The sequence below is a fragment of the Schistocerca nitens genome, chromosome 2 (assembly GCF_023898315.1).
Source record: "Schistocerca nitens isolate TAMUIC-IGC-003100 chromosome 2, iqSchNite1.1, whole genome shotgun sequence".
NCBI classification, from domain to species: domain Eukaryota; kingdom Metazoa; phylum Arthropoda; class Insecta; order Orthoptera; family Acrididae; genus Schistocerca; species Schistocerca nitens.
In genome coordinates this window covers 1188231428-1188242120 of record NC_064615.1, presented here as the reverse complement: position 1 = coordinate 1188242120, position 10693 = coordinate 1188231428, and the positions used below count along the sequence as shown (strand labels likewise).

Here is a 10693-nt window from a genome sequence, read left to right as displayed (position 1 = left end):
CCATCTAGCGGGCCAACCATAGCGCCATCTGATTTTCCCCCTTCAAGCTAGACGAGTTTCGTTCTTTGTAGTTTTTTCGTTTGATGCTTATTTTCGTGAGATATTTTGCCCAGCCACTATCAATGGACCACCCTGTGTATATATATATATATATATATATATATATATATATATATATATATATATATATATATATATATATATATATCCACACAGATTGTTGTTTTCTATGCATTCCTATTGTGGTGGATTGCTTCGGCTCGTTTTTCGTTTTCTTTATAATTTCTGCTTGTATGATACAGCCAGAATGAGGATGTTGAATACATTATTGAAACTGTATGACTACTAAGTGTGCTCAGTGTAGATTGAGCTAATATTGAATTAGACTATTTCTCTAAGAGCAAACCATTTAATTGTCTTGTTGAAAGTTTCTGATCCGATCGCGAGGTGCTTGTGTAACGCAGTGTTCTCTCTGTTGTTGCAGGTAAGCGAGACAGTTTACACGACATCCCTGGGCAGCAGGGGAACGTTTGCCGTTGACCGCTGGGAAGGTAAGTCGGCACTCGGGCGGGCAGCGGCCGCTGGCTGCCAGAGATAAGTAAGTACGAACCACCAGCACTACGTGTGAACGCATTTCTTCACTCTTGAGTCCTGCGTTTACTATTATAAAAGAAGTACGCAAAGAGTACATGGAAAAATGAAGTAAGTAAAACAAACTACACGATATTGAGAAAAGTCGCTGAAGACCACGCTATTTAGCATCCCCCATTTTTAAATCCTTCTAGAAAAGGTATAGTAAATTTTACACGAATATCACAGGCAGATTTTATTATTCTGCTAGGAAATCTAACAATGAGCGTGCAGTATGTCATGACCAGTGCAGTTTCCTAATTTTTGCTGAAATAAAACGGCAGCAAACCGTCCTTAGCTGGCTGACTGGCGATGATTAGTACTCATATTTATCCTTTCCTGGATGAAACTGTTCAGTCAAATCTGAAAACAAATGGAAGCGAAATTTTCGAAAAAGGTGTTCGCAGTTCTGCTTACTGCAGCCATTTCGGTGCGTACACCAATTTTAGGGTTATACAAACGACAACCTCGTCGGTCAGGAAGCAAGCAGGGCAGTTGTACAGGCGTGTCTTGCACTGAGAACGACTGACGGCCGTTGGCTTAGGTTTAGAATTTCAGAATAGCGAGGAAAACAATATCGCGGTGGTCGGAAGAACGAGAGAAATAAGCTGCGTAAAACGCGGCCGGTCACAGAGATGATTTATTTATTAAAAATTATTCGAGGCCAACAAGGTCTGAGAGAGAAATCGTGGCTCAGAATGTGGACAGAATTCTTCGCGACGTACTCGGGAGGCGGGCGTAGGTGAGGGGTGAGGCTTGCACTGGACCGGCGCTGGCGCTGGCGCTGGCGGTCCTCTGCTTCGGTCGACGTCCCTGTGTTCCCGCGGTGCCGGCCGGACTTGCCACGGCTGCAGTGGGCGGGTGCTGCTCACTGTGGTCTGTAAACTCAATAGCGAGCAGCGCTTTTGGTGGGGGAAGTGGCCTTTCCCGGAAGAACGCTGCCACCGGCCTACAGGGACACCAAAAATCTGTTGCGTGTTATCTGTCTAGCGGTGCGGATCGGCGTGCACTGATATACATCGTTTCTGTTCGTGGGATCTTAGTTGCCAGTGTCAGTGAGTTAACTTTCTGTACTTATTGATATACTTCGATATCCGAAAGTGATGGATAATAGTCTAGCATTGCAAGAAAATGTGCAGAATACTAAGAAGAGGAGGTACTTGTGGAGTAACGAGCGTTCGATCGTTTCTAATGTTATTACAGCGTGTATTAAAGAGGCGACCCAAGAAGAACTGTTGGCTAATATTACCAGTCCCAATCAAAGGGCTGTAATTTATGCAAACGTCAGCCTTGCCCAATAGGACGCATGAGGAAGGAACGCAAAAATAAGCCGCATGGTTTACTGGAATCGCCACGAAGTAAAACTAATAATTTCGGGAGGAAACCCCTAAATATAGACAGTTTCAAAATCACGTAAAACCTTTGATGCTTATGGAACACTAAATCTCTATCTCGGTCACTATTCACTTGATTCTAAGACACAGTGCTTAAAACATGTGCGCAATAGCTATTCTAAACACTGGTGAAATTTCCTTCGAAACAAGTACACTGATTCTGGACTTCTAAGCAAAAAGCTTGACATACGAGGTACGTTCGCATATTAATTTTTAGTTTTTGGTTAGAACTTTATTTCTTAATCTACAGCACTTCAAAATATTCCTCATTACATACTATACACTTATGCCAGTGCTTTTTCCAATTCCCGAAACACTTTAGGAATTGTTTCTTCGGGATAGTTTATAGGTCTCTTAACTGTGCATTTTTAATCTCATCCATGCTTGTAAAACCGCTGTCCTTAAAGGCCTGGTTTGAAATGTTTGTACCACTTGTCTTCCCTTGGTTTATCCGTAACAGGCTTACCAAAAGGAATATTTAACATTTCTAAAAATTTCATACATTTTATTCCGTGCTTATAACAAAATGCAGTACAGATTCTCTAATTTAATTTTATACAAAACAAATAAACGTTGATGCTACCAAAACACATGTAACCAGCTGACAACAGACTAACTACCCAATATGGATGACGTTCTACACATACTTTTGAGGCATGTTTATGAAGACAGTGACAAAAAAGTAGTACAGATCTGACTAATACAACACATAAAATTATAAATTTCTGCTTACTTTAAAAACACTCTTCGTGTTGCAAGAATTTTTAAGTTTCAATGCAGTCCTTCAAAGAAAACTTCTACCTTTTAATAGGAACACAAAGTAAGAACAAGCCTTAAAATCTACAGACTGATTAAATTATATGGGGTTCGTTTTACGAATAGGAATAGAGGAGCATACATTCAGATGAACAAGCATTTGGTTGTATGTTTGTAGTAGAATCCTGACTTCCGTTATTATGTTAATATTATTTATTCTATAATGTTGTGTTTCGGAAAAAGCTATCGATTTTTTTTTGTATTCCTTATGGTCTTAAGGGGATACGGAATCACCTATCCCCGCAATGTTAATATATGCCTACTATAGGGAACATTTTCTCACAAACTACTGGAGACAGAGAGGTAAAAATTTTACTGTATGTGCATTCATATGTTACAACAATACTGAAACAACAGTTTATTGTCAAAGTATTTTCTTACAGAGATATTGTACATTTATTTTTAAGTAAATTTTTTCCATCGCTTTTTACTAGACTATCACCCCTAAGTCTTTTGTAAATCAAGTAATTAAAAAATCGTTGTTTCAGTATGTAATAGGGACCTATGTCACTACGTCATAAAAATTTCAGACTTCTAGGTTGACCAGTACCTGAGATAATGTTCCTAGATGAAGTAAAAAGTAAACTTACGGGAAACGGAGAAAGAAGATTAAAACATTCCTGATCCGTAGCTAATACCCCCTTCACAGTCTTCATAATCATCTTCAAGTCTTCTTTTGGCACCCCTCTGCACCTGTCTTGCTTTTTTCACTAATGTCTTGATTATATTATCAGCATGCCTTAGTCTGTGCTGATCTAAAAAGAACATAGCACGTACCGTACGGGAACCAACACACATACCCAACTTTTGAAGGACCTGGCATTTAGTTATATTTCCAAGATTGAAGGTTGCCACAGCATCATACACACCAAAATGTAGTGTATTAATTCCGACAAACACTGTTTTTGGGAGACGATGCCATATCACACTATTCAAGCACTCGTTGGGGTTCTGCGTTTTTCCGTGAAGACATTTCATCAGAAGACTTCTGTCAGCCAGATCTCTGAAAATGGGCTTTATTTCTGCCATGATGGCTGATGGTAGACTGTGGTGGTGAATGTATTTCTCTCCTGTTGTTAGTCCCCTATTGTATTTACACCAGCTGTTTTCACCTTTGGGGCACAAACCATGTTGTGGATGCTCATCCGTGGATGCGGTGTGGAAATATAAAGCCCATATAGCTCTCCTCATTTCTTCAAGATTGCCTGTATTTTGCCTGATTGCAAGGCCATAGCAGTTCTGAATGTGGTCTATTATGGAATCAGTCAATCTTCCTCTGCCATCCAAGGTTTTCCCATCATCTAGTTTTTTCCCTTTCATAACTGATTTTAACCTTCTCAGCCTGGCACCCATTCTCTTCTGCACATGTCCTATACATTCAAGTTTGCTTATATTTACACTGTTCCCATATGGTTTGCTTTCCAAAACTTCTTTGAATGCTTTAGAGTCACCATCTCCCAGATATTTGACATAGCGAACATTATACCACTGTGAAGAGCAATACCCGATCTCACAAATATATAAAAATAAAATAGTTATAATTGTAGTAGAGCTATGTATGATACGTCATTTTAAAGAGGAAACATGGCAGAATATAATACGCCAATAAAAAAAAATTCGATTTTTTAACCCAAAATCCGATTCCGTATCCCCTTAACGCATTTGTATAAAAATAAACACAGCCGAGATGTACAGGGCGTCGCCACAGATTTAAAGCGCGCGCCACGGCAGGGCCGGCACTGCGTTGTGAAACAGCCTGTAGAAGCGCCTTGCGACGTAGCTGGGTTGGCAGAGTGGGCACTCGCTCGCTCGCTCTCTCTTCAGTTTGCCGACAGACTATAACGACCGCGCTATCGACGTCACGTTGCAGTCCGTCTCACCTGTCCAGCGGCGCGCACACGCACGCCTTCGCCTCGCAAAACGAATCTCGTAAGCTCCGTATCTTCCCTCGCATTTCGTGTTACGAGTGCGAGAACAGAGCACACCGCGACTGATAAAAATTTTGGATCAAATTAGAGACAGGTTCGTAGCTAGTAAAGGACTCGTGAGGTGTTTATTTACAGCCGTCGCATCTTAATGTTTCTTGTTCGTCGGAAGCGCTCCGATTGAAATTAGCGCCTCGTCCAGCCGAGAAGGTTATTGCGCTGAACCGGGCACCGGCAGCGGCTGCGGATGTTTTGCTACGGCGGGTTGTTACGCTTTATGCCGCCCCCCGTCCTGCTGCATCTGCAGCCTGCGTTCCCCCAGAATTAACGGCCACAAAACGAGCCCTGTTTTGCCGCCGAAGCTTCGTTCTCACTCCGTGCCGGATGTCGACTGTGAGATGCCGAGCACCGTCTATCCCCGTGCAAGTTGGCGCCTTTGCGAAACACTGCCTCTGTAAGTTGTTCGCTGTTACGATGCTCAACTGCTGACTGGCGAGTGGATCTGCGTAACACACAACAATGTGTTGCTACAAAAGCGTCGAAAGGTATTGACAATATAACTTGAATTTCGGTGGAAAGTTTAATGGCACCATAAACGCTACCGTGTACATCTTATAGGCTCCAGAGTTGTTGGAGAAACACTACAAATGTACTTTTTTTCTAGCACTAAAATCATTTTGTGGCACCTTTACTCTTTTGCTTCGTCTACATTACCTTTCGCACCCACCCATTTCCAAATTATTTGCGGCAGCCCCTCTTGCAGTAACGACCTCAGGCTTCCACGACTGCTCCTCCTTTCTATCGTCACAAAATTTTTCTTCTGTTTTTCCGATGCTTTCCGCGATCTTGCTCTTATCCCGTATGTTTACTCGATGCTGAGAGGGTGAGCAACAGGGAGTTGATCTCCATACTCTCGTAGGATCCTTTTTGTCGCTAGTTTATTACATGAACAGATGTCAAACTGGTCAGTGGTTCGGTGCCAATGGCCGGGTAAGTCAGTTAAAGGCCGGGCGACGCAGAGCTGCAGCGCCTCCGATAGGGTCGTGTGTACTAGAACGCTCCCGTTCTGAAACCGAGGTTCCGGTTGAGAACAAATTTATGTAATTTTAAACTACCTCTGCATCATAGCTTAGAAAAAGCCGTTTCCTCCATTCTTTACTGGTGATGTGTATTTTCCGTCCGTGACCGACAGTACTTGCCACGAATGCCGTGGACATGCTCGTCCGTGAGTCGTATCTTCCGCAGACCGCGGTGGCGCACGCGAGTCGGCGACGAGAATCGATACGGCAGCCATCAGCGGCGTGCGGGTGGCGGGCGCTACACGAGGCCGCAATGTAGAACCGAGCTACGAAGAGCTCTGATCCGGTTTGTGAGCTCAGCTTCAGCAGTAATCTAGCAGACCACTGTCTCACTGGCATATTCACTCGTGTTAATGCGGAACATTGTACTCCGAGAGAACGGTTTGTGATTGTACGCATCCAGTAATGCTTTCTTGGTCAGTGACTCTCCTGTGGCAGAGAACTGTATATAGTTAACTAAATGTTTGTATTCGTTCGTGTAGTGAAGTGAACTAATATTGCGTCTGTTGTAGTTAAAAATGAACCATCCCCATCACAGAACACACAGTTTCGACTGAACGACTCTAGTTTCATCTGGTCGCAACACTCGCCTTTTTCGCCTGTCCGACAAGATAGAGTTAAGCTGCCCAGCTTATTATTGCTTCTCCTTGTTACAATTTGTGGAGCACGTGTTTTTCTTAACTTGACTGTGCTGCTAGGTAGTTGATCAGACCACTATTCCGCGAAAGGCCTTTTTTTTTCTCGAGCTGAAGACTCGTAGTACACGGTCAGCTGGACAAATTTCAGGAACACGAATCATCTACATTCCTCTACCAATCGAGATTAACAGAAAGAATGAAATGTCCGCTGAATGGTTCCACAAATGAAGTGAACAGCCTGTTAGTGACTACCGATAACAGGTAAGAAAGAGAACTCTAGCACAAATAATTATAACATGCAGGGTTCAAACAAATGCTGATTGATAGAGGAAACAAAAGAGGCGTATCTCTGACGGTCAGCACCAAATAATATACGAGACCGCCACTATTATAAAGTATACTGCTCATGATGAAGAAAATGATGCACGAAAGCAAAGGACAACTTCCGGCCTACGTGGAAAACATTAAGGGATTTCAGAGGAGAGCTCAACGACGTCAATTACGAAATAGATGGAATAAAGAGGACTAGGAAGAGTTTACAGTGAAAGAAAATAGGAAACAGAGAAAAGAAATAACCGAAGTACACATATGGTAATAAGAAATGGTTTACATTGCCTTCGTCGGCAGCTGAGGGGCAGTGAGTGGAGCGTCGCCCCTGCCTGCCTTCCCACACTGTCCGCACGGTCTCGGTGGTCTGTGGCGGAGGGTACTTTCGGTGTCACTATCTGATCCCTCCAAATGAGTGATTGTCGGTAAGCCTCTGTATTGGCTCTAATTCTGGGGAGGGGGAGGGGGAAGTAATATATAGTCCATAGTCCAACTCCTCCTCAAAAGTGCTGGCCCTAAATTTCAATAGTAAATCTCTCCGTGATGCATAACGTCTCTCTTGTAACGTCTGCCAGTGGAGTTTGTTCAACATCTCCGTAACGTCTCTCGCCAGCTAAACGATCCAGTGACAAAACGCGCCGCTCTTCGTTGGACGTTCTCTATCTCCTCTATCAGTCCTGCCTGACAGGGATCCAAGATGGATGAACAATACTCGAGAATCGGGCGAACAAGCGCCTTATAAGCCACTTCTTTCGTGGATGAGTTACATTTCCTTAAGATTCTTTCGATGAATCTGGAGTTTGGTGTCTGCTTTTCCCAGTATCTGTTTTATATGGGTGTTCCAGTTAAGGTCGCTGTGGATAGCTACGCCTAGATGTTTTACGGCAGACGCTGTCTCCAGCCGTCAGTCACCAGCAGTGCAGCTGTACAGTAGTGGAGGCAGCTACTCTGCAGCGGGAACGCGCCGCGTCGCCGACCCTCTGCCTGCTGTCGGCGGACGACCATTTGTTTTTATTTGCTGCTACGCCGGCCCGACGTTGTTCGGTGAACTGACACAAGTACAGAAATCCAAATGTTCGCTCAAGTGGAACAACTAATAAATAATAACCCACAGAGTTTGCGTGCAACACGACTCGGGTATTTGCGGGACCCACACAACTTACACTCTTTTACTAGCTACGACGACTCGTGATGCAGAACACTCGCAACGGTTCGTTTATCACGGTTTGAGATCGTCACAGGCGATCGCCAAACCGTGTAGTCCGTGGTGTGAATTCATCGGCATAGGGTTCAAAATTTGATTAAGGCGCTTCTGTGTAGCACAGTACAAAACCTCGAGAGGTTTCAAAGAATATCGGACAGACTAACAACCGCGGACATTCGACCTGTTGTGCTTGTCTCACGCTACGACACAAAACATTCGCGTCGGCTCGCGTGGACGCTGCTAACGACGTGAGAGTGGGGTGATTTGTGCCGTCTTCCGTGACTGCGAGCATTCAGAGCGGCCATTACGCCGGCAGGGCGAGTCACGTGTCTTCCACTGTACCAACCCAGCCTGTTTACTTTCGTATCTCCTCACTCCGACGAGGGCTACCCCCTTTCAACTGCACATCGGCGACAGTTCCGCGTCGTAGTCACGCTGTTCGCGTAACACTTGTTACACGCGTTAGAAGCAGGTGACTTTCGTGACATTTTCGAGTTTAATGTAAACCAATGATAAATCTAATGACACAGCTTTATTCCTCACACTTTCCTCTTTGAGAAATCATTTTTGTATCCTCATCACGCGCTACCTATAAGCGCTGCACTAGGTGCGAGGACCCTCTTGCAGTCGAAACATTGGTTATCGGCGGGAAATCCGAGCTATCGTGTTGAATCCCTAATAAAGTAATTTGGCATATGTCATTGTCGGTATATTTTCTATCAGGATACGCAGAATAGTTGAAAAATATTGAGTCCTAACAGAAAGTCGGACGTATTGAAACAAATGCCATTTTCTGCCTCGCGCGGATTTTAAGAACCCCGCCACCTACCGTTCGTCGCAGCCTGGTGCTTCCAGTGGCCAGCAACCTGCAGGAGTGCGCAACGTCGTTAACCGTGTACTTAGGTGTCGATGTGGCGATCTTTCCATCGCGCCTTCGCGGGCGGTACAATGCAGTTCCGTACTGTTTACTATTCTTCCGAGTAGCTCGAGTCCTTCAGATATCTTGTCCAGTTGTTAGTCATTTGCCGAATGTTGGAAGCTTTGCATAGAATTCTTCCTTTCTGCCAGCTGTAGCGAGTGGCCTTTCCCGTGGAGACCGGCAAGCTGACGTCTCCGTCGTTTCGCGACGAGTGTAGCGTTTATTTCTGTTCCTAGTCCGCCCCCGTTAGGTGAGTGGTCAGCGCGGCGGAATGCCACGCCAAGCGGCCCGAGTTCGATTCCTGGCTGGAGCAGATATTCTCCCCTCACGGACTGGGTGTTGTGTTGGCCTCATCATCATTTCATCCCCATCTCCGACACGCAAGTCGCCCAATGTGGCGTCGAATGCAATAAGTCCTTGCCCTCGGCGGCCGAACTTTCCCGAATGGGGTACTCCCGGCCCCCAGCGCCGTACGCTGATTTAATTTTCTGTTCCTAATCGGACAGGTGTTGGCTGCATTGTGACTAATTTGACAAACGACGCGTGGTAAGCGATTGGGAATATGTCTCGAATTTGACTGGTGTGCGAACTGCGTGCAGGAACAGCTGCTAATGTTTGTCGGCCCATCGTCTCGCGCTTCAGTGAGCGTGCGCGTCGCCGGCAGATGTAGGCACTACGTCGGCTGGGATCCGCCTCCAGCGTGGCGAGCCGTTGCCAAAGGTACATTTACGTCTGCTGTGCGTGCGGAACACCTGCAAGTTTAATCCTGTAAAGTTTATTCCCGCTGCTCGGCACTGTACATTGTGATCTCACTTGCGCAATCCTATTGGAATCCTGTATTCGATTTCCGTAGTACTGACTGAAGTCGGCCGTGTGGCCGAGCTGTTCTAGGCGCTTCAGTCCGGAACCTCGCTGCTGCTACGATCGCAGGTTCGAATCCTGCCTCGGGCATGGATGTGTGTGATGTCCTTACGTTAGTTAGGTTTAAGTAGTTCCAAGTTCTAGGTGACTGAAGACCACTGATGTGAAGTCCCATAGTGCTCAGAGCCATTTGAGCCATTTTGAACCATTTGACTGAAACCATTCGTATAGTCAGATCAATCGTGTACAGCGAAACCTGCACAGAAGTAGGGGGAGAAGCGTGGCGTCGGTGTAATTTGTTAGTACCGGTTGCCTACATTCGGGGGCAGGTATACATTAAAAGGCAAGTGTACTGTTCTTTGAGTGAGAGGTCCCTAATCTACTGTTCTGCTTAGAGGACTATGACGCCCCAGGGATCGTCGTTGCTTTTGATTCACCGGTCCTTAACCTGTTGTTCACTTAGGTGGTTTTCCAAGAAGCGCTCACATGTTCCCTTCCATCTCCTCCCCCACCTCTTCCCCATCCCTTTGGCAACTCCCCTCACCGATACAAGCACACTTTTGATATCAGTTTAATTAGTTAATTAAATGGATCAATCAACTACCCTCTTCTGGGAAACCTCCTAGCTCTCCCCCACCTGGAAATTGGCAGGAGAAAGACCCAGTCGATTGGCCATTTGGCGGAAAATCAATTACAGTGTATGGAATATTATTTAAGCAGTTTAGACAGTGTCTGGAATATTATTTATTTAAACAATTTATGTCATGCAAAGCAGTCATTAGAATATAGTTTATTTATTTAGTTAAAGAATTTGTCGGGAAATTGACTGCAGTGTATGGAATAATGTTGATTTAAACATTTTACAGAATACAAGGTGGTGTATGGAATATAGTTTATTTA

General features: G+C 44.8%; 1 protein-coding gene across 1 annotated transcript in view; it reads left to right on the top strand.

The window, feature by feature from the left end:
• The first annotated feature begins 488 nt into the window (after positions 1–488).
• LOC126237526 (caskin-2) overlaps positions 489–10693 on the top strand; it is a 445207-nt gene continuing 435002 nt past the window's right edge. The window contains exon 1 of the mRNA XM_049947703.1: positions 489–551. The gene's annotated coding sequence lies outside the window, so the exon portion shown is untranslated. The remainder of the gene's footprint in view (positions 552–10693) is intronic.